Source organism: Balaenoptera physalus (assembly GCF_965194825.1).
Source record: "Balaenoptera physalus genome assembly, chromosome: 4".
NCBI lineage: Eukaryota > Metazoa > Chordata > Mammalia > Artiodactyla > Balaenopteridae > Balaenoptera > Balaenoptera physalus.
Genome location: NC_138891.1, coordinates 53,008,166 through 53,035,134, shown reverse-complemented (window position 1 = coordinate 53,035,134; position 26,969 = coordinate 53,008,166). Strand labels below are relative to the sequence as shown.

The 26,969-nt window shown below is 36.1% G+C and overlaps 1 long non-coding RNA gene across 1 annotated transcript; it reads left to right on the top strand.

The window, feature by feature from the left end:
* Window positions 1-213: 213 nt before the first annotated feature.
* LOC309659395 lies at window positions 214-19,307 on the top strand. Its single transcript, XR_014262778.1, has 2 exons — window positions 214-15,194; window positions 16,715-19,307. It is a non-coding gene; the product is annotated as an uncharacterized lncRNA (long non-coding RNA).
* Window positions 19,308-26,969: the final 7,662 nt, after the last annotated feature.

The window sequence follows — 26,969 nt, the reverse complement described above, 5'->3', positions numbered from 1 at the left end:
AGGCAAGAGACCATTGTTTCAGGGTGCAAGAGGAGAGGGGATTCAGAGCACTGCCTAAATGGGCTCCAGAGACGGTGCGAGCCACGGCTATCAGCGCAGACCCCAGAGCCGGCATGACACGCTAAGGCTGCTGCTGCCACCGCCAAGAAGCCTGTGTGCAAGCACAGGTCACTATCCACACCGCCCCTCCCGGGAGCCTGTGCAGCCCGCCACTGCCACGGTCCCGGGATCCAGGGATAACTTCCCCGGGAGAACATATGGTGTGCCTCAGGCTGTTGCAACGTAACGCCGGCCTCTGCCGCCACAGGCTCGCCCCACATTCCGTACCCCTCCCTCCCCCCGGCCTGAGTGAGCCAGAGCCCCCTAATCAGCTGCTCCTTTAACCCCATCCTGTCTGAGAGGGAACAGACGCCCTCAGGCGACCTACATGCAGAGGCGGGGCCAAGTCCAAAGCTGAACCCCAGGAGCTGTGCGAACAAAGAAGAGAAAGGGAAATCTCTCCCAGCAGCCTCAGGAGCAGCGGATTAAATCTACACAATCAACTTGATGTACCCTGCATCTGTGGAATACCTGAATAGACAATGAACCATCCCAAAATTGAGGCGGTGGACTTTGGGAGCAATTGTAGACTTGGGGTTTGCTGTATGTGACTGACTGGTTTCTGGTTTTATGTTTATATTAGTTTAGTATTTAGAGTTTATTATCATTAGATTTGTTTATTGATTTGGTTGCTCTCTTCCTTTTTTTTAATATATACTTTTTTTTTTCCTTTTTCTCTTTTTGTGAGGGTGTATGTGCATGCTTCTTTGTGTGATTTTGTCTGTATAGGTTCACTTTTACCATTTGTCCTAGGGTTCTGTCTGTCAGTTTTTTGGGTTTTTTTTAGTATAGCTTTTAGCACTTGCTATCATTGGTGGGGTTTTTCTTAGTTTGGTTGCTCTCTTCTTTCTTTCTTTCTTTTATTTTTTTTCTTTTAATTACGTTTTATTTTTTGAATCTTTAATAATTTATTGTTATTTTTACTTTAATAACTTTATTTTATTTCACTTTATTTATTTCTTTATTTATTTTTTCTCCCTTTTCTTCTGAGCTGTGTGGCTGAAAGGGTCTTGGTGCTCCTGCCGGGTGTCAGGTCTGTGCCTCTGAGGTGGGAGAGCAGAGTTCAGAACGCTGGTCCATGAGAGACCTCCCGGTTCCACATAATAGCAAACGGCGAAAGCTCTCCCAGAGATCTCCATCTCAATGCTAAGACCCACTTCCACTCAATGACCAGCAATCTACAGTGCTGGACACCCTATGCCAAACAACTAGCAAGACAGGAACACAACCCCACCCATCAGCAGAAAGGCTTCCTAAAATCATAATAAGGTCACAGACACCCCAAAACACACCACCGGATATGGTGCGCCCACCACAAAGACAAGATCCAGCCTCATCCACCAGAAAACAGGCACCAGTCCACGCCACCAGGAAGCCTACAAAACCCACTGAACAAACCTTAGCCACTGGGGGCACACACCAAAAACAACGGGAACTACGAACCTGCAGCCCGCGAAAAGGAGACCCCAAACACAGTAAGTAAAACAAAATGAGAAGGCAGAGAAACACACAGAAGATGAAGGAGCAAGGTAAAAAACCACCAGACCAAACAAATGAAGAGGAAATAAGCAGTTTACCTGAAAAATAATTCAGAGTAATGATAGTAAAGATGATCCAAAATCATGGAAATAGAATGGAGAAAATACAAGAAATGTTTAACAAAGACCTAGAAGAACTAAATAGCAAACAAACAATGATGAATAACACAATAGATGAAATTAAAAATTCTCTAGAAGGAATCAATAGCAGAATAACTGAGGCAGAAGAACGGATAAGTGACCTGGAAGATAAAATAGTGGAAATAACTACCACAGAGGACAATAAAGAAGAAAGAATGAAAAGAGTTGAGGACGGTCTCAGACACCTCTGGGAGATTAAACGCAACAACATTCGAATTATAGGGGTCCCAGAAGAAGAAGAGAAAAAGAAAGGGACTGAGAAAATATTTGAAGAGATTATAGTTGAAAACATCACTAATACGGGAAAGGAAATAGTCAATCAAATACAGGAAGCACAGAGAGTCCCATACAGGATAAATCCAAGGATGAACACGTCAAGACACATATTAATCAAACTATCAAAAATTAAACACAAAGAAAAAATAGTAAAAGCAGCAAGGGAAAAACAACCAATAACATCCAAGGGAACCCCAATAAGGTTAACAGCTGATCTTTCAGCAGAAACTCTGCAAGACAGAAGGGAGTGACAGGACATATTTAAAGTGATGAAAGGAAAAAACCTAAACCAAGATTACTCTACCCAGCAAGGATCTCATTTAGATTTGACAGAGAAATTAAAATCTTTACAGATAAGCAAAAGCTAAGAGAATTCAGCACAACCAAACCAGCTTTACAACAAATGCTAAAGGAACTTCTCTAGGCAGGAAACACAAGAGAAGGAAAAGACCTACAATAACAAACCCAAAACTGTTAAGAAAATGGTAACAGGAACATACATATCGATAACTACCTTAAATGTAAATGGATTAAATGCTCCAACCAAAAGACATAGACTGGCTGAATGGATACGAAAAAAAGACCCGTGCATATGCTGTCAACAAGAGACCCACTTCAGACCTAGGGACACATACAGACTGAAAGTGAGGGAATGCAAGAAGACATTCCATGCAAATGGAAATCAAAAGAATACTGGAGTGGCAATTCTCACAGCAAACAAAATAGACTTCAAAATAAAGACTATTACAAGAGACAAAGAAGGACACTACATAATGATCAAGGGATCAATCCAAGAACAAGATATAACAATTGTAAATATTTATGCACCCGACATAGGAGCACCTCAATACATAAGGCAAATGCTAACAGCCATAAAAGGGGAAATCGACAGTAACACAATCATACTACAGGACTTTAATACCCCACTTTCACCAATGGACAGATCATCCAAGATGAAAATAAATAAGGAAACACAAGCTTTAAATGACACATTTAAAAAGATGGACTTAATTGATATTTATAGAACATTCCATCCAAAAACAAGAGAATACACTTTCTTCTCAAGTGCTCATGGAACATTTTCCAGGATAGATCATATCTTGGGTCACAAATCAAGCCTTGGTAAATTTAAGAATATTGAAATCGTATCAAGTATCTTTTCCAACCACAACGCTATGAGACTAGATATCAATTACAGGAAAAAATCTGTAAAAAATAAAAACACATGGAAGCTAAACAATACACTACTAAATAACCAAGAGATCACTGAAGAAATCAAAGAGGAAATCAAAAATACCTAGAAAGAAATGACAATGAAAACATGACGACCCAAAACCTATGGGATGCAGCAAAAGCAGTTCTAAGAGGGAAGTTTATAGCAATACAATCCTACCACAGGAAACAAGAAAATCTGAAATAAACAACCTAACCTTACACCTAAAGCAATTAGAGAAAGAAGAACAAAAAAAACCCCAAAATTAGTAGAAGGAAAGAAATTATAAAGATCAGATCAGAAATAAATGAAAAAGAAATGAAGGAAACAATAGCAAAGATCAGTAAAACTAAAAGCTGGTTCTTTGAGAAGATAAACAAAATTGATAAACCATTAGCCAGACTCCTCAAGAAAAAAAAAGGAGATGACTCAGATCAATAGAATTATAAACGAAAAAGGAGAAGTAACAACTGACACTGCAGGAATACAAAGGATCATGAGAGATTACCAGGAGCAACTATATGCCAATAAATGGACAACCTGGAAGAAATGGACAAATTCTTAGAAAAGCACAACCTCCTGAGACTGAACCAGGAAGAAATAGAAAATATAAACAGACCAATCACAAGCACTGAAATTGAAACTGTGATTAAAAATCTTCCAACAAACAAAAGCCCAGGACCACATGTTTTCACAGGCGAATTCTATCAAACATTTAGAGAAGAGCTAACACCTATCCTTCTCAAACTCTTCCAAAATATAGCAGAGGGAGGAACACTCCCAAACTCATTCTAGAAGGCCACCAACACCCTGATACCAAAGCCAGACAAAGATGTCACAAAGAAAGAAAACTACAAGCCACTATCACTGATGAACATAGATGCAAAAATCCTCAACAAAATACTAGCAAACAGAATCCAACAGCACATTAAAAGGATCACACACCATGATCAAGTGGGGTTTATCCCAGGATGCAAGGGTTCTTCAATATATGCAAATCAATCAATGTGGTAAACCATATTAAAAAATTGAAGGAGAAAAGCCATATGATCATCTCAACAGATGCAGAAAAGCTTTCGACAAAATTCATCACCCATTTATAATAAAAACCCTCCAGAAAGTAAGCATAGAGGGAACTTACCTCAACGTAATAAAGGCCATTTATGACAAACCCACAGCCAACATCGTTCTCAATGGTGAAAAACTGAAACCATTTCCACTAAGATCAGGAACAAGACAAGGTTGCCCACTCTCACCACTATTATTCAACATAGTTTTGGAAGTTTTATCCACAGCAATCAGAGAAGAAAGAGAAATAAAAGGAATCCAAATCGGAAAAGAAGAAGTAAATCTGTCACTGTTTGCAGATGACAGGATACTCTGTGTAGAGAATCCTAAAGATTCTACCAGAAAACTACTAGAGCTAATCAATTAATTAGGTAACGTAGGAGGATACAAAATTAATGCACAGAAATCTCTTGCATTCCTATACACTAATGATGAAAAATCTGAAAGAGAAATTAAGGAAACACTCCGATTTACCACTGCAATAAAAAGAATAAAATACCTAGGAATAAACCTACCCAAGGAGACAAAAGACCTGTATGCAGAAAACGATAAGACACTGATAAAAGAAATTAAAGATGATACAAACAGATGGAGAGATATACCATGTTCTTGGATTGGAAGAATCAACATTGTGAAAATGACTATACTACCCAAAGCAATCTACAGATTCAAGGCAATCCCTGTCAAACTACCAATGGCATTTTTCAAAGAACTAGTACAAAAAATTTCACAATTTGTATGGAAAAACAAAAGACCCCGAATAGCCAAAGCAATCTTGAGAAAGAAAAACGGAGCTGGAGGAATAAGGCTCCCAGACTTCACACCATACCACAAAGCTACAGTAATCATCAGTATGGTACTGGCACAAAAACAGAAATAGAGACCAATGGTACAGGATAGAAAGCCCAGAGATCAACCCACATACAAATGGTCACCTTATTTTTGATAAAGGAGGCAAGAATATACAATGGAGAAAAGACAGCCTCTTCAATAAGTGGTGTTGGGAGAACTGGACAGCTACATGGAAAAAATGAAATTAGAACACTCTGTAACACCATACACAAAAATAAACTCAAAATGGATTAAGGACCGAAATGTAAGGCCAGACACTATAAAACTCTTAGAGGAAAACATAGGCAGAACACTCTATGACATAAAGCACAGCAAGATCCTTTTTGACCCACCTCCTAGAGAAGTGGAAATAAAAACAAAAATAAACAAATGGGACCTAATGAAAGTTAAAAGCTTTGGCACAGCAATGAAACCATAAACAAGATGAAAAGACAACCCTCAGGATGGCAGAAAATATTTGCAAATGAAGCAACTGACAAAGGAGTAATCTCCAAAGTTTACAAGCAGCTCATGCAGCTCAATATCAAGAAAACAAACAACCCAATCCAAAAATGGGCAGAAGACCTAAATAGACATTTCTCCAAAGAAGATATACAGATTGCCAACAAACACATGAAAGGATGCTCAATATCACTAATCATTAAAGAAATGCATATCAAAAATACAATGAGGTATCACCTCACACTGGTCAGAATGGCCATCATCAAAAAATCTACAAACAATAAATGCTGGAGAGGGTGTGGAGAAAAGTGTACCCTCTTGCACTGTTGGTGGGAATGTAAATTGATATAGCCAGTATGGAGAGCAGTATGGAAGTTCCTTAAAAACTAAAAATAGAACTACCATATGACCCAGCAATCCCACTACTGGGTCTATACCCTGAGAAAACCATAATTCAAAAAGAGTCAGGTACCACAATGTTCACTGCAGCTCTATTTACAGTGGGCAGGACATGGAAGCAACCTAAGTGTCCATCGACAGATGAATGGATAAAGAAGATGTGGCATAGATATACAATGGAATATTACTCAGCAACAAAAAGAAACAAAGTTGAGTTATTTGTAGCAAGGTGGATGGACCTAGAGTCTGTCATACAGAGTGAAGTAAGTCAGAAAGAGGAAAACAAATAGCATATGCTAACACATATATATGGAATCCAAAAAAAAAAAAAAAGTGGTTCTGAAGAACCTGGGGGCAGGACAAGAATAAAGACGTAGAGGATGGACTTGAGGACACGGGGAGGGGAAGGCTAAGCTGGGACAAAGTGAGAGAGTGACATGGACATATATACACTACCAAATGTAAAATAGATAGCTAGTGGGAAGCAGCCACATAGCACAGGGAGATCAGCTCGGTGCTTTGTGACCACCTAGAGGGGTGGCATAGGGAGGGTGGGAGGGAGACTCAAGAGGGAGGAGATATGGTGATATATGTATATGTATAGCTGATTCACTTTGTTATAAAGCAGAAACTACACACCATTGTAAAGCAATTATACTCCAATAAAGATGTTTAAAAATAAATCAGGAAATTACCATGGATGTAATAGTATTATCTAAACTCCAGACTACATTCAGATGTCACCAATTGTCCCACTACTGTTCTTTTTATGATCCACAATCAATCCAGGATTATTCACTACATTTAGTTGTTATGTCATTTACTCTATTTTAATCTTTAACAGATCCTCAGTCTTTGTCTTTCATGATCATAACGTTTTTATGCTCACAGGTTATTTATTTTGTAAGCTGTCCTGCAGTAGTTTTGTATGTTAATGGGTATATGCAATACTGTCCAAAGCTTCACCCTCCTGGTTTCTTTCTTTTGATTCAGGAATGCTGGATTTGCCTGAGTTCTCTCATCTGTGAGATGACACTTTGGCTGTGTTTGGTTTGGGGGGGGTTATATTTTCTTTCCCTTTGACCAGTGGTTCTCAGTCAGTCCTGGCTGCAAATTGCTATCACCTAAGGAGATTTCATGGCCAGGGACTTCTCATCCATCCACAGTTTTGTAGCCTGACATGAGGGGGAACAGAGCTCAGCTGATATAAATTTGTACTCTTCGTTGGAATACCTGGGCTGCTTCTTCTCTAAGAGCCTATTACATTCACTATAGTACAGCCCACTCCATCTACTCTTATCAGAGAGAACCCCATTCTTTGGATTATTCCTCCAATTGGGTGTCCAGCTGCAGAACTTTATTTTCTTGAGAAATATCCAACCTAGCCAAGTCTCTCACTTATACTTGTTCCTTCCCAAGTGCTGTTTTTATTATTCTCCAGTAAGAAGAATAAAAAGATATGAGCACTTATTTGCTTCTCCCCAACTCTGGGGAATACTGGTAAAAATCCATAGTTCAGTACTTTGTTATTATCTATACTATTCAGGACTTCAGTAAGTCTCTCTGTCCCACTCTAGAATCTTCTCTCTCTCCATGGGTGCCAATTTTTGGAATTATTGCATTAGTTTATGTTCTTTCTTTATTTGGTTGCTTTTCATTATTTATTCATATGTCTGTTTTTCTCTAATGGACTATAAGCCCCAGAAAGTCAGGTATTTGTTTTCGTCGACTTAGGGCATGGCAAAGTGTCTGACACGTGACAAGCACTCAATAAATGTTTTTGATTACATTTCAAAAAATATAATGAGAAAACATATGGGGGAACACCAAAATGTTACTCATTTAATCAAAACTTGAAGTCTTCATTCAAGGTATCTATTATGTGTTTGAACATCAAGTATACAGTACATAATTGTATGCATTACGCAATTATTCCTGACCTCGTCTCAACATTTGATGAATACCAGTAAAATCTTACTCATTCCCAACCTCTCTCCCAACTGTTCATTTTTCAGGCCAAAGTACAGAAAGTAGGACTCAAAGGCTCACTAATTTACCAAGCATCATTTTTCTCCCATTTTCTTGGTAATTATAGGCACATCTTTTTGTTCTTCCCAGAAAGATCCCTTAGAATTCACAGCACCATCACCACCTCCCAAAACAAATCAAAACACTTTCAATACCTGAGGATTATGTAAAAACAGCCAAGCCCTTTATTTTTGTAAAAATTTCTTTTCTGACAAGGTAAAAAACAGGTATGCTACTCCAATTCTTTACCACAGCATCCCTTTGTACAGCATTACTCACTGTCATAGGATGTTCCACAGTGAATAAACAAAACTACTAGTTCTTTTCCAGTGTAATTTTATGGCAAAAAAAAAAAAAAAAAGCATTGGTCTTAAGGTTTCATTAATGGACATGTAGACAGTGTGAACCTAGAGACACACTAATCCTGACATGAGCAGCTCCCAATGCCTTGGCCATTTGTCCTTCCTTGACCGTCTCCCCAAGTCTGCAATCATCCCATGGCTTCCTACCATTTGGTCATTTTGGAGATATATTAGTTGAATTGTTCTTTTTGTTTGTTAATTTACTTTTCATCCAGCTTTGAAACTCTGTTATACTTTCTCTCTTTGGCAGCTTTTAGAGATGTTACTTTCTTACATGCATTTAAAATCTTTTAAGAAGGGAGTCTTGTTAAAATTAAACATGAGGTCTCTAAGAAAGGAGAGATGAATGCCAAAAAATTGAAGATAAATATTTTATACTACTTTAAAATTTAAAAAGGGGTCTATTCATCCAATTCTTGGCTATAGAAAATAGTACCAAGGACAAGACAGTAAAGTGGAGGAAGCCTATTAAACCTATTGGGCCATAATAATTATGCACAAATGGATGGACTGATTTAACTGATTAATTAATTTACATCTTAAGAAAATCTTTTTAATATTACTTACAATAACACCATCAATAGGTAAAAATGAAGGATTGGAAAGGTTTGGATGGAGTGAAATAAGATATAAAAAATAAGTTAGGATTTGTGCAAAGCTAAATAAAGGCCTGGCAAAGATGTCAACATTCTAAACCCCTGAACCTGTGAATATGTTACTTTATATGTCAGAATGAATTTTGCAGATGAAATTAAACTAAAGACATTGAGATGAAGAGATTATTCTGGATTATCCTGATGTGCCCAATATAATCACAAGAGTTCTTTTAGAGGGAGGCAAGAGGCTCAAAATGAAAGAAGGTACTGTGATTGAAGCAGAGATTGGAGTTTTGGGGCCATAAGTCAAAGAATGCCCGTAGCTTCTAGAAGCTGGAAGAAGCAAAGAATGGATTCCCATCCAGAACCTCCAGTAGGAATGAGCCCTGTGGACACCTTGACTGTAGTATAATGACTTCTGACCTCCAGAATTGTGAGACAATTAATTTGTGTTGTCGCCACTAAGTCTGTTGTAATCTGCTACAGCAGCAGTAGGAAACTAATGCAGGCTTTTGAATACTTTCTACAAGGACCTATATAATACCAAGAAATAAGCTGCAAAGCTATGTGATAAAGTCAAAAGTGAAATGCTTTCTTTGTTGCTTTCTTAAAATATGTGATGAAACTATTGCTTATCATTATACTGTAAAGTTTCAGTGGTATCCAACTTTTAGAATTGTTTCATATTTCTGTTTAAAGTTCTGTGTGTTAATACACATGAGTGTGAAACTCTCCATAGCCCTCTGCAACGTAAATTAATTTTGTTGTTTTTTTTTCAATAAAGCCTCTGATGTAATTACATCTTATTGACTTTATAAAATAAAGTTCCCTGATTGTGAAAACAGAGATGTTATTTGAAATGTTAGTCTCTATGATCAAGATATTTGCTACATCAAGGAAAAGCTACCAATTCCCAGAGAGTTTTCACACCTGAAAATTAAACCAATTTGTTTTGCAAATCTGTCTTACGCAAATTAAAAAATCGATCACTAAATATAGGCCTCTTAACAAAAGATTTTCCAAAAGGATTAAAGATTCCTTACAGAGGTCAGTTCCTCAAATGTTCCTCAATACAAATACATACACCTAATAGTCTATAGTGAGACTGGTTATTTAACAAATGTCACACTATAGAATATATCTTGAAAGAGTTGCCTGATATGGGAACATGCACTGGACAATATCATATTATAACAGTATTCTTTCTTTCTTAAAAGAGTGTATAGATTTTATGTTTCTAGTGTTTCTTCACTAAACATTCATGCATTCATGGTTAAGTATATGTGTGTGCATTCATGGTTTGCATGAATGGTTAAGTATATGGGGTCTGGGGCCAGACCATCAAGATTAAATCCCAGCTCTGCCACTTGTGACCTGAATTATTTAATCTCTCTGCTTCCTCAGGAACATGGGGAAAATGATAAGACCAACTTCATCTGATTGTTTTGAAGGTTAAATAAGTTAAAGCATGTAAAATACTTATTGATAGAATGAGGCCTTGTACAAGCCAAGCCTTCAGTTAGCAATTATCATTAATGTCAGAAATACAAAATAACTATCCATCAATCTCATATATACATACATAGCTACCATTATGTAGTCAGCAAATATTTATTAGGGTCTACTGTATCCTAGGCAGTAAAATATCAGCATCATTTTTTTTATAAAATGAATCTCCCCCTCAGGCCTAGGTCCCAGAGCTAAATATATTTTGAACATATGCAACATTATCAGTCATCAAAGCTTAACAGGAAGAGCTTCAGGAGAAGGGCTAAGATAGGCTGAGAAGAAGGACATCATGTTCCAAGAAAGCAGGGTTCATCCTAAACCTGACTGTGGGTTCACAAGCCTTAGAACTACAAAATCTTTTTCAGAGAATATGAGAGGGAAATTTTTAAAAGAGAGAGAGAGAGATGGTAAAAATCTTGATAAAAGAAATTAAGCAGGATATAGAATAAGATAATCATAAGTTCATATATTTAATATTCAGTATAGGGATAGTTGATGATTGAACAGAACTTTTGGCAGAACTTGTAACAGTTCTCTGAGGGGGGCAATTTTAGCAGTCGAAGGGAAGACATTTCTTTCTTTTTATTTTTTTTTTACATAATTTTTTTTTCTTTTAACAGTCAAAGAAAAGTTAGCCCCAAAGTCAACTTTTCAATTACATTCACCTGCAGAGGATACAGCATGTTCAACAAGAACATCACATTCAAAGGCAACCATTTGCTTAATATAATCAACCTCCCAGAAAAGACCTTGACCATTGTAGTGAGTATTCATTTGTAACTGAGTTGCAAGAAAAAGTCTGGGTTGAAAGAAAACTTATAATTGTTCATTTCTTTATAGCAACCTAAATTTGATTGTATCACCCAAGCTGGGTTATAGTATCAGTCATTTGAGACATTTATCCCCCCATCTTGGTCATGCTGGGGTTCCAGGGTCTTAAACTCAGAACCCTCCATACTTCACTCCATACTGTTTGCTGTTAAATGCCCATAGTCCAAGCCAGACCAGTGCATTGATGTCCTCTGGCTCTGCTGCTTCCTTGCCATGCTTGGGGTACAGAAACTTCTGCGAACCCTTGGTCCTGGCAACCTGTTTAGATGCAGCCATTCTTTTCTGAAATTTTATACTTTCCTTCCTATTGCAATCATGTGGAGAAAAGTGAAAGAATCAGAAAACGACTTTGGCAGAGACTTTTGTCTCCTAATACAAACTGTCTCCTCTTCCCTTCAGTGCTAGAATGCTCTCAGCTTATAGTTAACTAATTGCTAAGGAAACATCAGCAGGCTACATTTTAAGATGCTATTTCTCCTAGGAATATTTGCATTTCAATAAGTTTCTCTTATAGGTTAAATCTTCAAGGCTCAAAGGAATAAATCTCTAATGATGGAAATGACAGGTCAAGAGGTGAAGCCTTTGGGGACCCAGTTTAGCCTTGCTAAGTCCTCCAGGCTCTCATGTGTGCATGCTCTTTCAGGGAAATCCTTTCATTCATCTCACATAGGAATGAGGTAAAGGAGACAAATAAGGAAAAATGCAAAGCCAAATACTAGTTACATAAGATGTTCCTTGATATCCTTCCTAAAAGTTATTGCTCAAGCAATTTTACTTCCCTATAAGTAGGGGAAACGGTGAAACAACTTACATATAATTTTTATTACTTCATTAACTCTAACTGCAACAGCTTAAATTGTAAACTAAGTCTGAACAATCTGAAAAAGTATTTAAAGTGTAATACAATGCATCTACATATTTCTATCTACATTTATCATTATAACATTAATATAATCAACTAATTCCATTTAATGTGAGTATATTATTTTCCTCTACAGTGATTGGAAGATTAAATTTAACTATGGCCCTTTTACTGAAAAAATTACAGTACCTTGTAAGACTAGGGCCAAAATTAGATATATACTTCTGCTAGAATGTATTACATTTTGAAAAATCACATGTTTATACCATTTAAAATTCCATGTAATAAATGAATTTGTATATCTATAGTATATAATATATATATTCTCTATAAAATGTAAAGGACTATACAAATACACTGTAGTACCTTTATTGCAGTTGAGATTTTTATCATAATTTCACTTTATGAAGTTAATAAAGGCATAAAAATTCACAAAGTAAAATCTTGAAAAAAATTCAACCTTATTGCAAATTTTGGGGTTTACTCCAGTACAAGGGCATGAGCCTGTTTACAAAATATAATTTGACCTGCTCATCTACACTGCCATGAACCGACCTCACCAACATTTGAGTCATTCAAATCAGTAATACTCGCTCCTGTGTAATTAGACTTTATTTGTTGTTCTCATTCTCATCCTCATGTTCTACCCCCACAGGACTTCTTTTACTGAGTTATATTTGCAGTGATGTCTTTAGATGCTATTTTTGATCTAAGGCCTTTGCCCTTTCTTTTGATCTACAGTGAAAAGAAGAGGGCATTAATATTTACCTGGGTTTATCTGCACTTCTGAGTATGGATCTCTTTAGAAGCACACTCATTTAAAGAAAAAACAATCTGCTTCTGTGTCCACCTCTGCACCTAGAACCAAAGTTCTTAGTCAGGCTAAACTCTTACTAGGCTAGGCACACTGACCCATGGGATCCTCCCAGTCAGGAGCATATTATGGTACCCTATCAAACTGGGATTCTTTAAATGTTCATTTGACATTCACTTAGAGATAAGACAGCACAGTGAGAGAATAGGATGGAGAAGAAAGAGTACCTTCTTAGTACTTAGCCTCTCCTCTATTTCTCTGAAGAATTCAGTTTTGGTGAAAAATTCTCATACTGTCATTCAGCAAAATAAAAGCTTCTTGGTTAACCAGATCTGCCTTCCTGAAAGGCAGTTTACTGATTATCTATTGTCATTCAAGCACACCTCTTGGGATCTGACTTTCAGCTACAAAGGGCTCATCACAGTATTTTCATATGTTTGTATTCTCCCTGTATCAGACCAGTTCCAGCAAATAGAGTTTTGTTCATTTCATAAGTTTCCCATCAGAGATGTTTCCATACTTGTAACCCCTCTGGAAATTGCCCAGGGACATTTCTGATGGTACCTCCTGTGTACAAATATTTGAAAAAAAGAATAAACAGATTCATTAAATTATGGTATGATTAAATCATTGACCAAATAGAAAATTTACATAATAAAGCCAGAAAAAAAGTTGTAAAATATAGTTTACAATAATTATTCACATTCAAGGCTGTACATCAACACATATAAAAACGTGGCCCCGAACATAAATTCAATCCAAATAATTCATATATTAGATTTTAAATAACACAGACTGAACTACAGGCCAACAATAGCCAGCAAATAACCTTATATAAGAATAAAAATACAAAAGTGTATATCCTAATATCATTGCATTATTTGTTTTCATAAGTTTTTTTTTTTTTTTAATTTTTGCTTTGCCTGTACGTCACAGTTACAGCTACAGACCAGGTAAAGAATACTATACATGTTCTAACTGACTGCCACCAACCTGAAAGACAGCTAACATACTACTGATTCATCCTATTTTGTGCTGTTAAGGAACAGCTACAGCAGCTCTAAATATTGCAAAAATTTGATTGCAATATTTTGAGATCAATATTTTCAGATCAGTACCTCCTCTGCCTTTTCTATTAATTTCTCTGTGCTGTGTTGTTTGGGGAATATAGCCCCAATCAATCTCATGCCACATACATGTATATGAAGCATACATAGTAATCCAAAAATATCAATTTAACTTACAAAATACATAATTTACTGTTCAGAATCTCTCATTCAGGTCTGTGATTTAGGGGACACAAAATAAACATAAAACTTGGTTATTACCTTCAATATATAGTCCATCATATGTGCTCTTCCAAAAGTAAGTTATATTGGAGCAATTTATTCTTCAAAAGTAACAGTGGACATGCCTTGAATTCACCCTGTTCTAGAATACATTTACAACTTTTGGGTCTCAGCTATACAAAGGAGAGAGAGAAGATTAGGGGCAATGAAATGGACTGCATAGATGAAAAAAAGACTGTATAATGGACATTTTTTATTAGTCTCTTTTCAGTATATTTACATAAGGAGGAAAAAAACAAAATAAAACAAAAACAGGCTTATTAGTTTTTTAGAAGCTTGTTTTTGTAGATGCCATGGTGTTCTGTTTGGAATACAGCCCCAAACCATCACATTCCATTATAATTAACTGGGCTGCATGTGACTTTTCTACTGATGGGCTGATTTTGAGATGGAAATTTTGGAGGAATCACATCAAATGCTGGAGTATGCACACACATTTGGTATAAAAGAATTGTAATTAAACTTCAGTCATCCTCTCCTACAGAGAACATTGAATTAGAGTCAAAATTGGTTTCTATTATGTTTAAGTCTGTCAGAGGCACTGGGGGATGATCATTAAGACACTAGAGCAAAGTGAAATCTGTGGGCAAATGTTCTATTTATTATAAAGTGTGGGTGAATTCAAAGCTGTCCCTAGGGTGGATGCTGAGGGCAGCCTCCTGGAGGGATGTGAATGTAGTGTGCTGTGATTCTCACCAACATAACCCTGCCACAAGAGTAGGGACTCTGGATCATTTAGGTCCACAGAGTGCACAGCTCTCTGTGGAAGAGTCTTTGAAGAATCAAGAGAAGGAAAAAAAAAAAAAAAAAAAAAGAGTCTTTGGATTTGAAATTAAGCTTCCTCTGCCTTTCTTCCTTCTTCCCACTTAGATTCAAATTAGGTTATCAAAGTCACCTATATACTTACAGAAGAGCTCCTCCCTTCTTATCCTTTCTGAAGCAGAGTTTCTTGGGGAAAAGGAGGAAAGATACCTCCCTGATACTGGATTCGGAAGAATAAGTCAATCTTACTGTCACTATAATTCACTCTTGTCAAACACCATCATAAAGCAAAAGCATGAGTTTGACTCTTCCCCCGGTCAAACATAACTTCCACTCTGTCCTTTTGTGACTTCTATTCTTCTCCAAGACTCACAGTATCTATTGCAGCCTGATATACTCTGTATATAATGATTATACCAGCATAGGGCTACAATCAATCAATCATTAAGTAAACAAGCAAGTAAGTAAGTAAATAAACAAACAAAAAACCAAACAAACCAGCCTAGGGGTATGGTAAGAATTGATATTATCCCCGTTATCAATAATAAAATAGTTGTCTTTGTCTTTATCCCCCTTGCCTCATGAACAAAAATCAATGGATCCTGATTCTATCTAATTTAAGTAATTCCTAGATTTTCTCACATATGCTCCTGAAAAATCTTCTCAATTTCACAGTCACTATTAACTTTTGTTCTTTCATTCAAGAGACAACTTTTAACATATTGCAAAAAAACACTGTGCAATAAGATCATGAATACGTAATGTTCTTTGTCCTTAAGCAGTATATAGTGTAGTAGAGGACAAATACACAGATAATTACAACAGTGTGATCAGGGCTATGAAAGAGATATGTAGGAAGCAATGGAGCACAGAAGAGGGACACCTACCCAGACTGGAAAGGATGGAGGTGACAGGAAAGGAGAGGATACAGACACATGACCGAGTCTTGAAGGGTAAATAGGAGTTAGTTAAGCCAGGCAAATGAGAGAGGAAAGGGTGTCAAAGAGAGGTAACATACTGTTACATTCAACATTCAAGTTGGTAAGTAACTTGAATTTTGGGGACCCTAGCTCCTCTACCCACCAAAATTGGGTAATATTCAGCCAGTGTATACTAATATGTCTAAAACTGTACACACAGGTATGTATGTGTGTGTGCATCTGCATGTGTGCCTAGGGTTCATTTTGACTGATACATTCTCTAGCTCCTCAGCTAACCTCATTATATTGGTAAGAAGATCAATTAGGACAGTGTATGTGGACATACAAAGAAATCTACAAAATATAAATTTAAATATTTGAAATCTACCAGGATGACTTTGTTGTTTGACTCATGTGTTGTTTGAGAAGAATGCTAAAGGTGGAAAAACAAGGAAGAGAATTAACTTTTGCTGAATTTCTACAAAGCACAGCATGAATCTAGGTATTTAGATATGTATTCCTATTTAATAATTCCAAAAAACAAGTAAGTTGGAAAACACAATCACTATTTTGCAAATGAGAAACTGAGACCAGAAAATTTAAATATTTTTCCCATGGTGAAACAGCTAGTAAGTGAAAAAAAAAAAAAAAAAGACAGAATTTAAAGCCACCTCCTTCTATGTTCAAGTTCTCTTTCTGTATCTCTATGTTGCAGAGACCAAATGTTATGGGAGTACTTTGTCCTCTATTGATAATCACACCTGAACTTGTTCTGGTTCCAAAACAATGAACAGGGCTAAGGACAGGAGCAGAAGTAACTGGGCTCTCTAAGAATGAGGGGATGGTGCTGGGTCTCTTCTAGGCAGTGCTCTCTTTGTTTAAGAAACATTTATGACTAAGATCCTATTCTCTTCTCCACACCCAAAAGCCATGTTATTAGGCTCATAGAAAGTTATGTAAGAGACTGATGTCCAAGATCACATTTCACCAACAACACTATACACTGAGAGATTACTATGTGTTTGGCATTAGAAGAATACCATTTAGGAAAGTGGGAAGAGTAGAGAGAACTTCAAAGAGAAGCTGGCATTTGAACAGGACCTCAAAGAATAAGATACCAGGCTGAGAGAAAAAATAAATACTGAAGCACAGAGGTAAAAACACTTAGGTTATACCTGGGAAATAATAAGTTCAAATTGGTTCCAGAATTGGTCATGGAAAAGAGAATAGAGATATCAGTCTATCTCTCAGGTATCTCTCAGTGCTGTCTCTTCTCTCCACCCTCACTGCTACTGCCTTTATTAAATGTCAGAACTCTCAATTGAACTATAACAATAGCTTGTCACTATTCTCCTGGCTCCCCATTTCTCATCCATACCAGAGTAATCTTTTTATAATATATGTCTGTACAGTTCACCTCCCAACTTACAAATATTTCAATCTTTCAAAATCTTTTCAACTCTTTAAAGGAAAAAAAAGCCCAAACTCAGACAGCCAATAATCAAACATTCACAATATCCAGTATCCAATACAAAATTACTAGACATGTGAAGAAGCAGGATAATATGATCCAAAACAAGAAGAAAAACAAATCAATAGAAAGAGACCTAGAAATGACAAAGATGATGACTTTAAAAACAATTATTATAAATGTAGTCAAGGATTAAAAGGAAAGCAGACATAATTATGAAAAAAAACAGACTATAAAAGAGAAACAAATGAAACTTTTAAGGCTGAAAATACAATATCTCAAAAGAAAAATTTACTGGATAGGTATACCAGCATATGAGACAAGGCAAAAGCAAATAATCAGTTAACTTGATGATAGGGTAATAAAATTATTCAAACTTAAGTAGAAATTGAAGGGGGAAAAAGGCTAAAAAACTAAACAGAGCCTCAGTAGTCTGTGGGACGATATCAAATAATCTAACACTTGTGTAATAAAGAGGACAAAGCAGAAAAAATGTTTAAAGATATAATTACTTAAACATTTCCATATTTGATGAAAAATGCCAAATTAAGATTAAAGAAGTTTAGTGAAGCACAAGCAGGATAAATACACAAAAAAATCATACAAAGACACATTATAATCAAATTGCTCAAACATTTTCCTCTTCTTTTTCCTATGTATTATTTCAGTGCTGTAGGGCACATTCATATCCTGATACAATGTCTGGTTCTGCAGTTCATTGTCACAATGATAAGTGGTTAGTGGTAGTATTACCTGAAGCAATTCCTACACCAGGATGGGTAGAAATAATAATATGCAAAAATGACAGCAAGCACATAAACAAATCCAACTAAACCCAAACTAAATGCATCCCCAATTCAACTTCTCCTTAACTGAGTCTAAAATGCCAGTGGCTACTCCAGTGCCACCCAGACACTGGGATGACATGATGGAGGAAATGTCAGTATAGAAAGAAACAGTGGTCTTAAATGATTACCATTAAACTCTCCTATTTTTCTAAATTTTATAAAAATACTTGACCATCCAGTATATTACTAGGACTCCCGCAGGCCTGAGTGATGAGAGGCCAGGATGCCTGGATTTTATTAACCTCACGTTAACTTGCCTCTGGTGGTGGGGGAGCCAGCAGGGGCAGGAACGAAGTTGACAGGGAAAGCACAAGAGAATAGACAATAAATTAATTACCAGCCCATGTCAGCAGAGGAGTAATCACAGGACAAACAGCCCTTGATGTAAATATTAAGTCAGATTTATTTCTTGTCATTTGGGGAAGGATAAGTTTTATTCTAGAAATGATTATATTACTCTGAATCAGCAAAATTAAGTTTTCCACCATCCGCAAAACTGCTTGCTCAAACATTAGGCTAAATTTTAATGAAATTTATAAGTTAAATCTTTGCTCAAAAAAAGAAAAAAAAAGGTAAATATCATGAGATTGGCCTTGAAAAACTGGAGAAACATTCATTCTTATGAAACAAATTAAAAAAAACAAACAAAAAAAAAAAAAAAAAGAGGAGGAGACTTTCCAGACAGTAAAAGCAAGGATATCTGAAAGAAATAGAGAATCCTTTGTATTAATCCAAAAAGTTCCTTGACTCCCTTTACTATGCATTCCACCAAGTTGTATTATTGAAAGAAATACAATTATACATCAAGTGAAAGGACAATATTATTTACCCAGAGTTGACTTCTTGTATTTAAAAGAAAAATGTTGAATTTAGTATTTACAAAAATGACACATATTGGCTGAAGCCAGAAATAAAAAGAAAAAAACAATAGTATGTTAGTCACCACATCACAGTATAAAGATCTCTAAAATTGCCCTCTTGTGTCACTATTCACATATGAATTTTTTTATGATAACATACACTTTTATTTACTCTCTACTATCTGAAAAAGCTATTAACATTTTAGTCATAAGTTTATCAAATGCAATAAGCTCAGAGTGACTGATTCACTTGAATTGCAAATGTCATCACTTGGCCAATACTTAAAACTAATTGTCAAAATAAAGATAAAAACTTAAGTAAAGAATGATTTAATGTCAATATCATACCATAAATAACAGCATAAAATTTTAGCTGTTTTTGATGAACCTAAGAAAAACATTTTGAAAATAAAGTAGAAAAAGGTATTGCAGAGGCAACTAGCGTTATAATTACGAGATTTTGCTTTGATGTAGGTGTGTTTCTAAATTTTCCTATTCATATTAAAACTGATAAAACAAAGAATGTTTTCCTTACCTATGCCATAACTTATGCCACAGAACTGAATTATAGATAAAACTATTGATACTTATAAAAGGCTTTTGTTATCATAGTTGTCATTATGCCACTAAATAAATACAACTTGGGTGACATCCAAGATGGACCCAGCCAGTCTTAACCACCCTGTAACCACCAAAGTTTTCATTACAAAAGCAAAATGTACATGCAATCTCTAACTTGTCATTAAGTTGTATTCTAAAACACTTTTTGTAAGTGGCTATTCAAATGCATTTTGTCAGACTCACATTGATTTCCAAGGTGATATATTCTCAGGTCAACTAGAGAAATAAATTTAACCCATAATATACTAGAATTATAGAACAAATTATAGGAAGTATGTATAACAAGAATTCTTTGGAAACCACAGTTATTGATTTTTCACGAAGTGCCAGGAACACACCTCATGTTTGCTGTAGAGGGACAGGAGGTTTTCCTTTGAGCTCCATCCTTGCTTATCTGGCAGTTAGAACAGAGAATCTATCAGCTTCAAGCTGATGTAGGAACCATGGGAGCTGGAGCTGGAGGAAGAAAGTTGGAAGGGACGATTGCTAAGAATGGAGCCCCATTGGTGTTCTGGTGTCTTGTAAACACTTCAATTGTCATTTGCCACCAATCTTTTTTGTTTTCTCTTACCAGCCATAGTGATGAGTTAGGCTGTAAGATTTCTGATAACACCACCTTTGGAGTCTGACTCCAATTTGTTCCCTCTCAAGAACACTTAGAAATAGAGTATCATAGTTTTGCATCTTTCCTCCTACTTGACTTTTCCTTAAAATAAGCTGAAAAGGACTTTCCAAAGTGTTTGTTTTCTTTGAGTTTTGTCTACTTAAATCAATTTTTACCAAAACTTACAATGTGGAAACAAACAGAATGCCTTATTATGAGCCTCTCAGGTTTTTCCTTTTCATGTAGACTCAGTTGTCTTCATATGTGATGTTACAGCAAGCTTGTTTATCAGAATCATCTATAAGTGATGGGACAAATATCTTTTTAAAAAATAAATTATAATGAACTTAATGTTAGTCCTCTAATAAATGTCTTTGTCTCGCATTCTGATATGTTTTTGTAAAGTGGGAAAGAAAGTAATTGGATTACGTACATATAAATAAGGAACTGAAAAGTGCCTACAATCTACCTTATCAATGCAAACATGGGTCATGTGTCCTGAGTGACAATGTGTAAGAAATGTTAAGAAACACCTCTGTAGAAAATATGACATTGTTACCGAACAAAACTTGGGTCCACTCGCCTGCTCACGGTAAAGCTAATCTACTGACACCGGGCTGTGGTAAAGGCAAGTGCAGGGTTTACTGTTAAGGCGCCAGACAAGGAGTTCAGGAAAGCTAGTGCTGAAAAAACCCAAACTCCCAAATGGATTTCAGGAAAGCATTTTTATAGGCCAGGTGAGGGAGGGGGCTCACAGGGTATGTGATCAGCTCACGCCCAGTTCTCTGATTGGTTGATGGTGAGATAACAGGGAGGTGTCACATGGGTTAACATTAACTCCTTAGGCTCCAGTGGGCCTGGGGGCTACATGCTTATGGTCATCAAGTAGTTAGCGTCTTCCATTTGGTGGGGGGTTTTCACATCTGCAAAACAACTCAGGAAATTTGCATCAAATACTATTATCTATGTAGTTAGCTCCTCAGAGAGGAGCTAAAGCAGAGGATACGGGGAGGGTTCTGTCCCCAGAAGGCCCCATAGGGTCCTGCTTGGTTACAGAATCTTTATAGAGAGAAAGAGTTTTTGTAATAGAAATACCAGGTCCCTTGCTTTCTTGGGCATTTGGCCAGACACCTTGAGGCTGAATCTGAGGGAATGCACTAATCGGCAAGTGCCCAAGCTCAGCATTGGGGTGGGGATGGAGGAGAAATGGAAAAGCAAGTCTTATTATTTCACCACTTCACTCTGAAATCCTGCCTCCTTGAAGTTTATCTTAGATCATATCAGAAGCAAGAGGAAAAGCTGGATCCACCTATTTCCCAATTGTACTTAAGAGATAGGATGGTTCATCAAGTAAACATAGAAAGGAGGGAAGAACACATAGAAATATGAAGTGAAGTTAAAGGATTTTCCTATGTGCCTGCAAGTATGGGAGGGATATAAAATTTAGAGCCTACTTTTTTTTAAAATCACATTCCATATTCAGAGTTAACTTGAGGAGTCAGTTGGAGTGTAGTACAATGCCCAGATCAGCCAAACTTTTTCTGTAAAAGCCATGCAGTAAACATTTTAAGGTTTACAGATCCTATGGCCTTTGTCACAACTATTCAATTCTGCCTTAAAGCAAGAAAGCAGCCTTAGACACCATATGAATGAATGGGTGTGACTGAGTTCTAATAAAACTTATTTATAAAGAAACATGCAGTGGGCCTGATTTGACCTGGGGGGTCATAGTTTGTTGAATCCTGCTATAATGGGTAAAGCACTGGATTTAGTTTAGCTGTTAGCTAATGCATTCTGTAACCTAAGTAAGTTTGCTTAGTCCTCTTCAAGGTCTCTTTTTCCTCAGATCCCTCTTGTGTGAAATGAGAGTTAAACTAGCTCTGTAATAATGTATGTAATACACACACTCGCACACACACACATACATATAGAATATATATATAATAAATTTATATTGTTTTTATCAGGGTGAATATTATAACAGACAAACCTTAACTCTCAGTGGCACCACAAAATGAAAGTTTATTTCTCACTCCTATGGAGTCCAAAGCTGGTGATGCCCCTGGTGGGTGGCTCTTTGGGCAGCCCACCTACAAGCTGTGATTCAGGGACCCCAGATTTCATTGTTAGGCTCCACCATTCAAAGACACATCAGTGTCATCCTGCCAGCAGCCCTGAGGAACAGAACACTGAGAATCACATATTCCATGCTTACCTATCTCAGCCTGGAGGGCACACATGCCATTAGTCATGGGGGTAGAAGGGAAAGAGTCTGAGAAATGGAGTCCCTTAAGGGGTAGTCATTGTCTAGCAACAACTCCACACTAGGGCAGGGGTGAACAAATTGTTAGTGGTCAGCCAGCAGTATCTGGCAGAATTACAAACACCAAATGTGACATTTTGCAACCTACAAAAATATTCATTATGAGTATTTCAAGACATTTTCCAGAAGTATTAAATAAGACCCCTGTGAAAATTGGCTAAGAATGAATAAATACGTTTATTTTATTACTGAAGTAACAGACACATCAAAAATCTGGCTTAAATTTTCCACAGCAAATCAGTAGTAAAATTCAGGTTCAGGTCTTGGGGCTAAATCTACGCATTCAAAGTTTTCTTTGATTTTTTTAATGAATTCACATGTTTAATGTGTCCAAATCTCCACAGGCAGCTGGTGCTCACACCTACAAATATATAACAATAACTGTTTCCTCCAAAGTCCAAATGCAATTCTATTTAGGCGAAGGAAGTTTCAGAGTCTGGAGATAAGCCAAAGCAAAAGAATTAAGCATAGTTAAGCAGATTTTCAAACATAGAAAGCAGTTAATTTCTTCTTAGGGATTCATAATTATAAAGAGATCATTAGAAGATTTAAAACGGTATGGCTGCCTTGTCTTTGATGCTGCAAAACCATATATCTTTGATGCTTATGCAGCCCTTTATGTTCAGTCACTACGATTAGTTTTAAGCACTATTACAAACTAAGGGAAGCTGTTTATTCAACTGTTCACTCTTTCTGAATACTGAACACGGCACACACTTCTTTCTTAACAAAGTAATTATTTAAGAGGGAGATTATTTTCAGTCTACAAAACAAATAAAACAACTCTTTGAAAACAAAATTCACTTAATAGACACTTAGTGTTTCTATACATCCAAAATGGTACTGGAACAACGTATGCAGCGGCAACTGAAACCAATAACCATAAGACCTGCCTTCACAGAGCTTAGCGAGCACTAGGGAAGTAAAAGATAAACAAGGAAAAAGACAAATATATAAACCAAAAAACTAAGCAAAAGAAAGAAACAGGTAGAAAATATTACATGAAGGAACAATCCACTTATAAAGGGTATACAGGGGCAGTCTAAAAGACATTTAACCTGAGATTTAAGGGAGGGAAAGAATCAGCCAAGTGAAGCCCCAGGGGAAGAGAATTCCACTGAGAAAAACCAAACCAGTATGTGAAAAAGATCTAAAGCAGGAAAAGCCTGGCATGAATGGAACAGAAATAAGGCCATAGTGGCTCCACTTGGCGAGCTAGGGGTGATAGGCACTGCAGGAGACGAGCAGGGGCCAGAACACGGAAGGTCCACAAGTGGACGCGTGCACTAATAATTTTATTCTAAGCTGCATGGGGAATCCACAAAAGGTTTTAAAGAAGAGCCAAGATTTTTATCTGATTTCATAAAGATCATTCTGGCTGTTGAGTAGAGAATGTATTAGGGCTTGGGCAGAAGAAGAGAGGGAGGCAAAAAGATTGACCCAAGAGCAAAAATTGATAAAACAAAAATCAGAATGAAATTTAATTTTGTTCTTTCTATTAAAAATGGCCAAAGATTAATTTTCCTGATATGCAACTAAATAGCTATTTAAATGAAAAACTGAGTTAAATCAGAAAGTTGAAGAAAATGTTTATGCAAAATATAGTATACCTAAATGAGGGTGTTGGTCTAGCTCTATAAGCATATATAAGCTATAAGATTTTGATATCTCATACCCCTATGTACATTTCCACCTCACACACACACACACACACACACACACACACACAATTTAAAACAGTATATGATATATCTGATGATATTTCTTTAGAATGGTATTTCTCCAAGTTAGGGAACAGAAACTATATTAGTGATAGAGACATGGTTTTAGGTAACATTGGACATGACATCTGATAACAGGACATAGTAAAAATAATATTAATTCAGATAGAAAGAACATTATTTCCTTTTCTTTCAACCTAATGATGTCAAAGAGGAAGTTTCAATTTAAGGCTAAGTTTTATTTAATATCTCTCTAACATGAACTAATCCTTATTTTTTCATAATAAAAATCAAGCTCCCATACTCTAGCAGAAAGTGATACCTAGCTAGAATTTAATGATTTTTGTTTGTTTCTGTTGAATTTGTTGTTACAGTAAGCTATCTATGAAAAGAGATATTTCTTTTATATTTTAGTAATAGGATAAAGATTCCTTAAATATAATATTTAAATAAGAATATGAATTGATTTTAAGAAAAATACTAAAGATTTAATGGTTTCCAACAGTTTGTAAAAATCATAAAAGTAGTTAATAAATGACTGAAGTTTGGGAAACACTGATTTAAAATAAAGTTTGTTTCAAAGACAAGGAATAACTCAAAAAGTAATAAAAATTATAAAATCATCCTTACAGAAGACTAGAAAAAGTTTCCAGAACATTACTGACATCTCAGCAGGTCTTGTAGTTGTTAACAAGCCCAGTGAGAATCAGATTAATGTAGCAATTGTCCAAAGGCCATACAAGTCAACATCCAGCTTTTTCTTTCAGACAAGGAGTTATTAAAATAATGAAGAAGATGACAACCTTATTTAATTTGCTATGACCTTCGTGCAAATAATAAGGAATAAATAAGTAAATATATACATACAAACATATGTATATATAATATACAATATACATATTATAAATGGACAATTGTTTTGCAGATTTTTCTTTACAATCAGGGAAAAAGCAATTTCAAAAACACCAGCTAAATTTAGTAGCCCCACTGAGGTGTGGATGATTAAATCTTTATATGATATCAGACATCTGACTGACTTGGAAGTAGAAAGTATTATACTTCCTCAAGGTAATTCAAAATCTTCAAGATTATTACACAAGACAAATTTTATTTGGACTCTTCTGTAAGATATTATTACTTATTAAACATAGTTATCCCAAAGGAAAATTTAATTTTATGTGGAACAAAACATGTCAAACTTTGTATTGCATAAAGTAACTAATTATTTTGGTGTCTTATTTCCTCATTTAGATGTTTATTTGCCTGAAAATACAGCAGGACCAGGTCATCCCCTAGGAGACCCTCTAACTCTGTTATTTGATCACTATTAGTCCATTCATTCATTCATTGATTATTTCAGCAAACATTTATCAATTGCTTATTTTATATGAATCACAATGCTTCATGTTGGATATAAAATGCAAATAAAATATGTCCATGCTGTCAAAGAGTTGTGAGTCTAATAGAGGAACAGAATGATGTGAACTACTAAGATGAAGTACAAGAAATTTTACAAGATGGTTCTCAAAGTTCTAGTTTAAAGTCTCTCTCCACTTGGAGGATGCCCCAAATGTTGTCATTAGAATATCCTGGATGGGAAAGGTCCTTCCAAGAATAAACCAAATTAGCTGACCCAGCAACTCAATCCACTTCCAGGGCAGTGCTTCCTTATTATTCCTTCCTAGAAGCATGCTATGTATTATAAAAATCTAAAATGATTTTGTTTTGTTTCCTACTCTCACTTTTTTGCAGTAATTACATTCATTTTTCTTTTATTTTACATTGAGTATTTGGAGAATAAATACATTTACCAATTATCCATATGTAGAAAATCATGAGGATCTAAAATTAGAATTGACTTGGAAGGCTTACACATTATCCAGAGATTTAGAATCTATCACTAGATGAGACTTCTGTTGCCTTCCTTTATGGACAGGGTGAGGATATTTAATATAGAGCATAGACTAAGACAGATGGATATGTATAGTAAATATAGAATAGGCAACTGGTCAGGTAGCAATGGTAATATATCATTTTCAGATACCAAAAACCTTTTTATATTTGAATATCTGTCACTCTCAGTCTATGTTCTCCTATTGGAGCTAAGACTGCACCCATCCACTGGTTGGATCACCTGACTTAGTTCTAATTCAATCAGGGCATTACATTTGCTTAATCCTTATGATTAGGTGAGAATATGACCTAAGTGAGGCCAACCAGAATGAATCTCAGGACTTTGGTGAAAGCTATTTAAAGAGATGTGCTTTCTTTTCCACTGGGTGTGAAGTTATGAAAAAGAAAAACATGTAAGTAATGGCAGTATAGCAGTCATTCTGTGGCAATAATGAAAAATCATGTCAGAGAATTAAGTCAACATACAATAAGAACAATAACAGAGCTAAGCTGTGTCAAGGAATGGAGAGAACTGAGCCCCAGTGACAAATAAGGTTATCTTAAAACC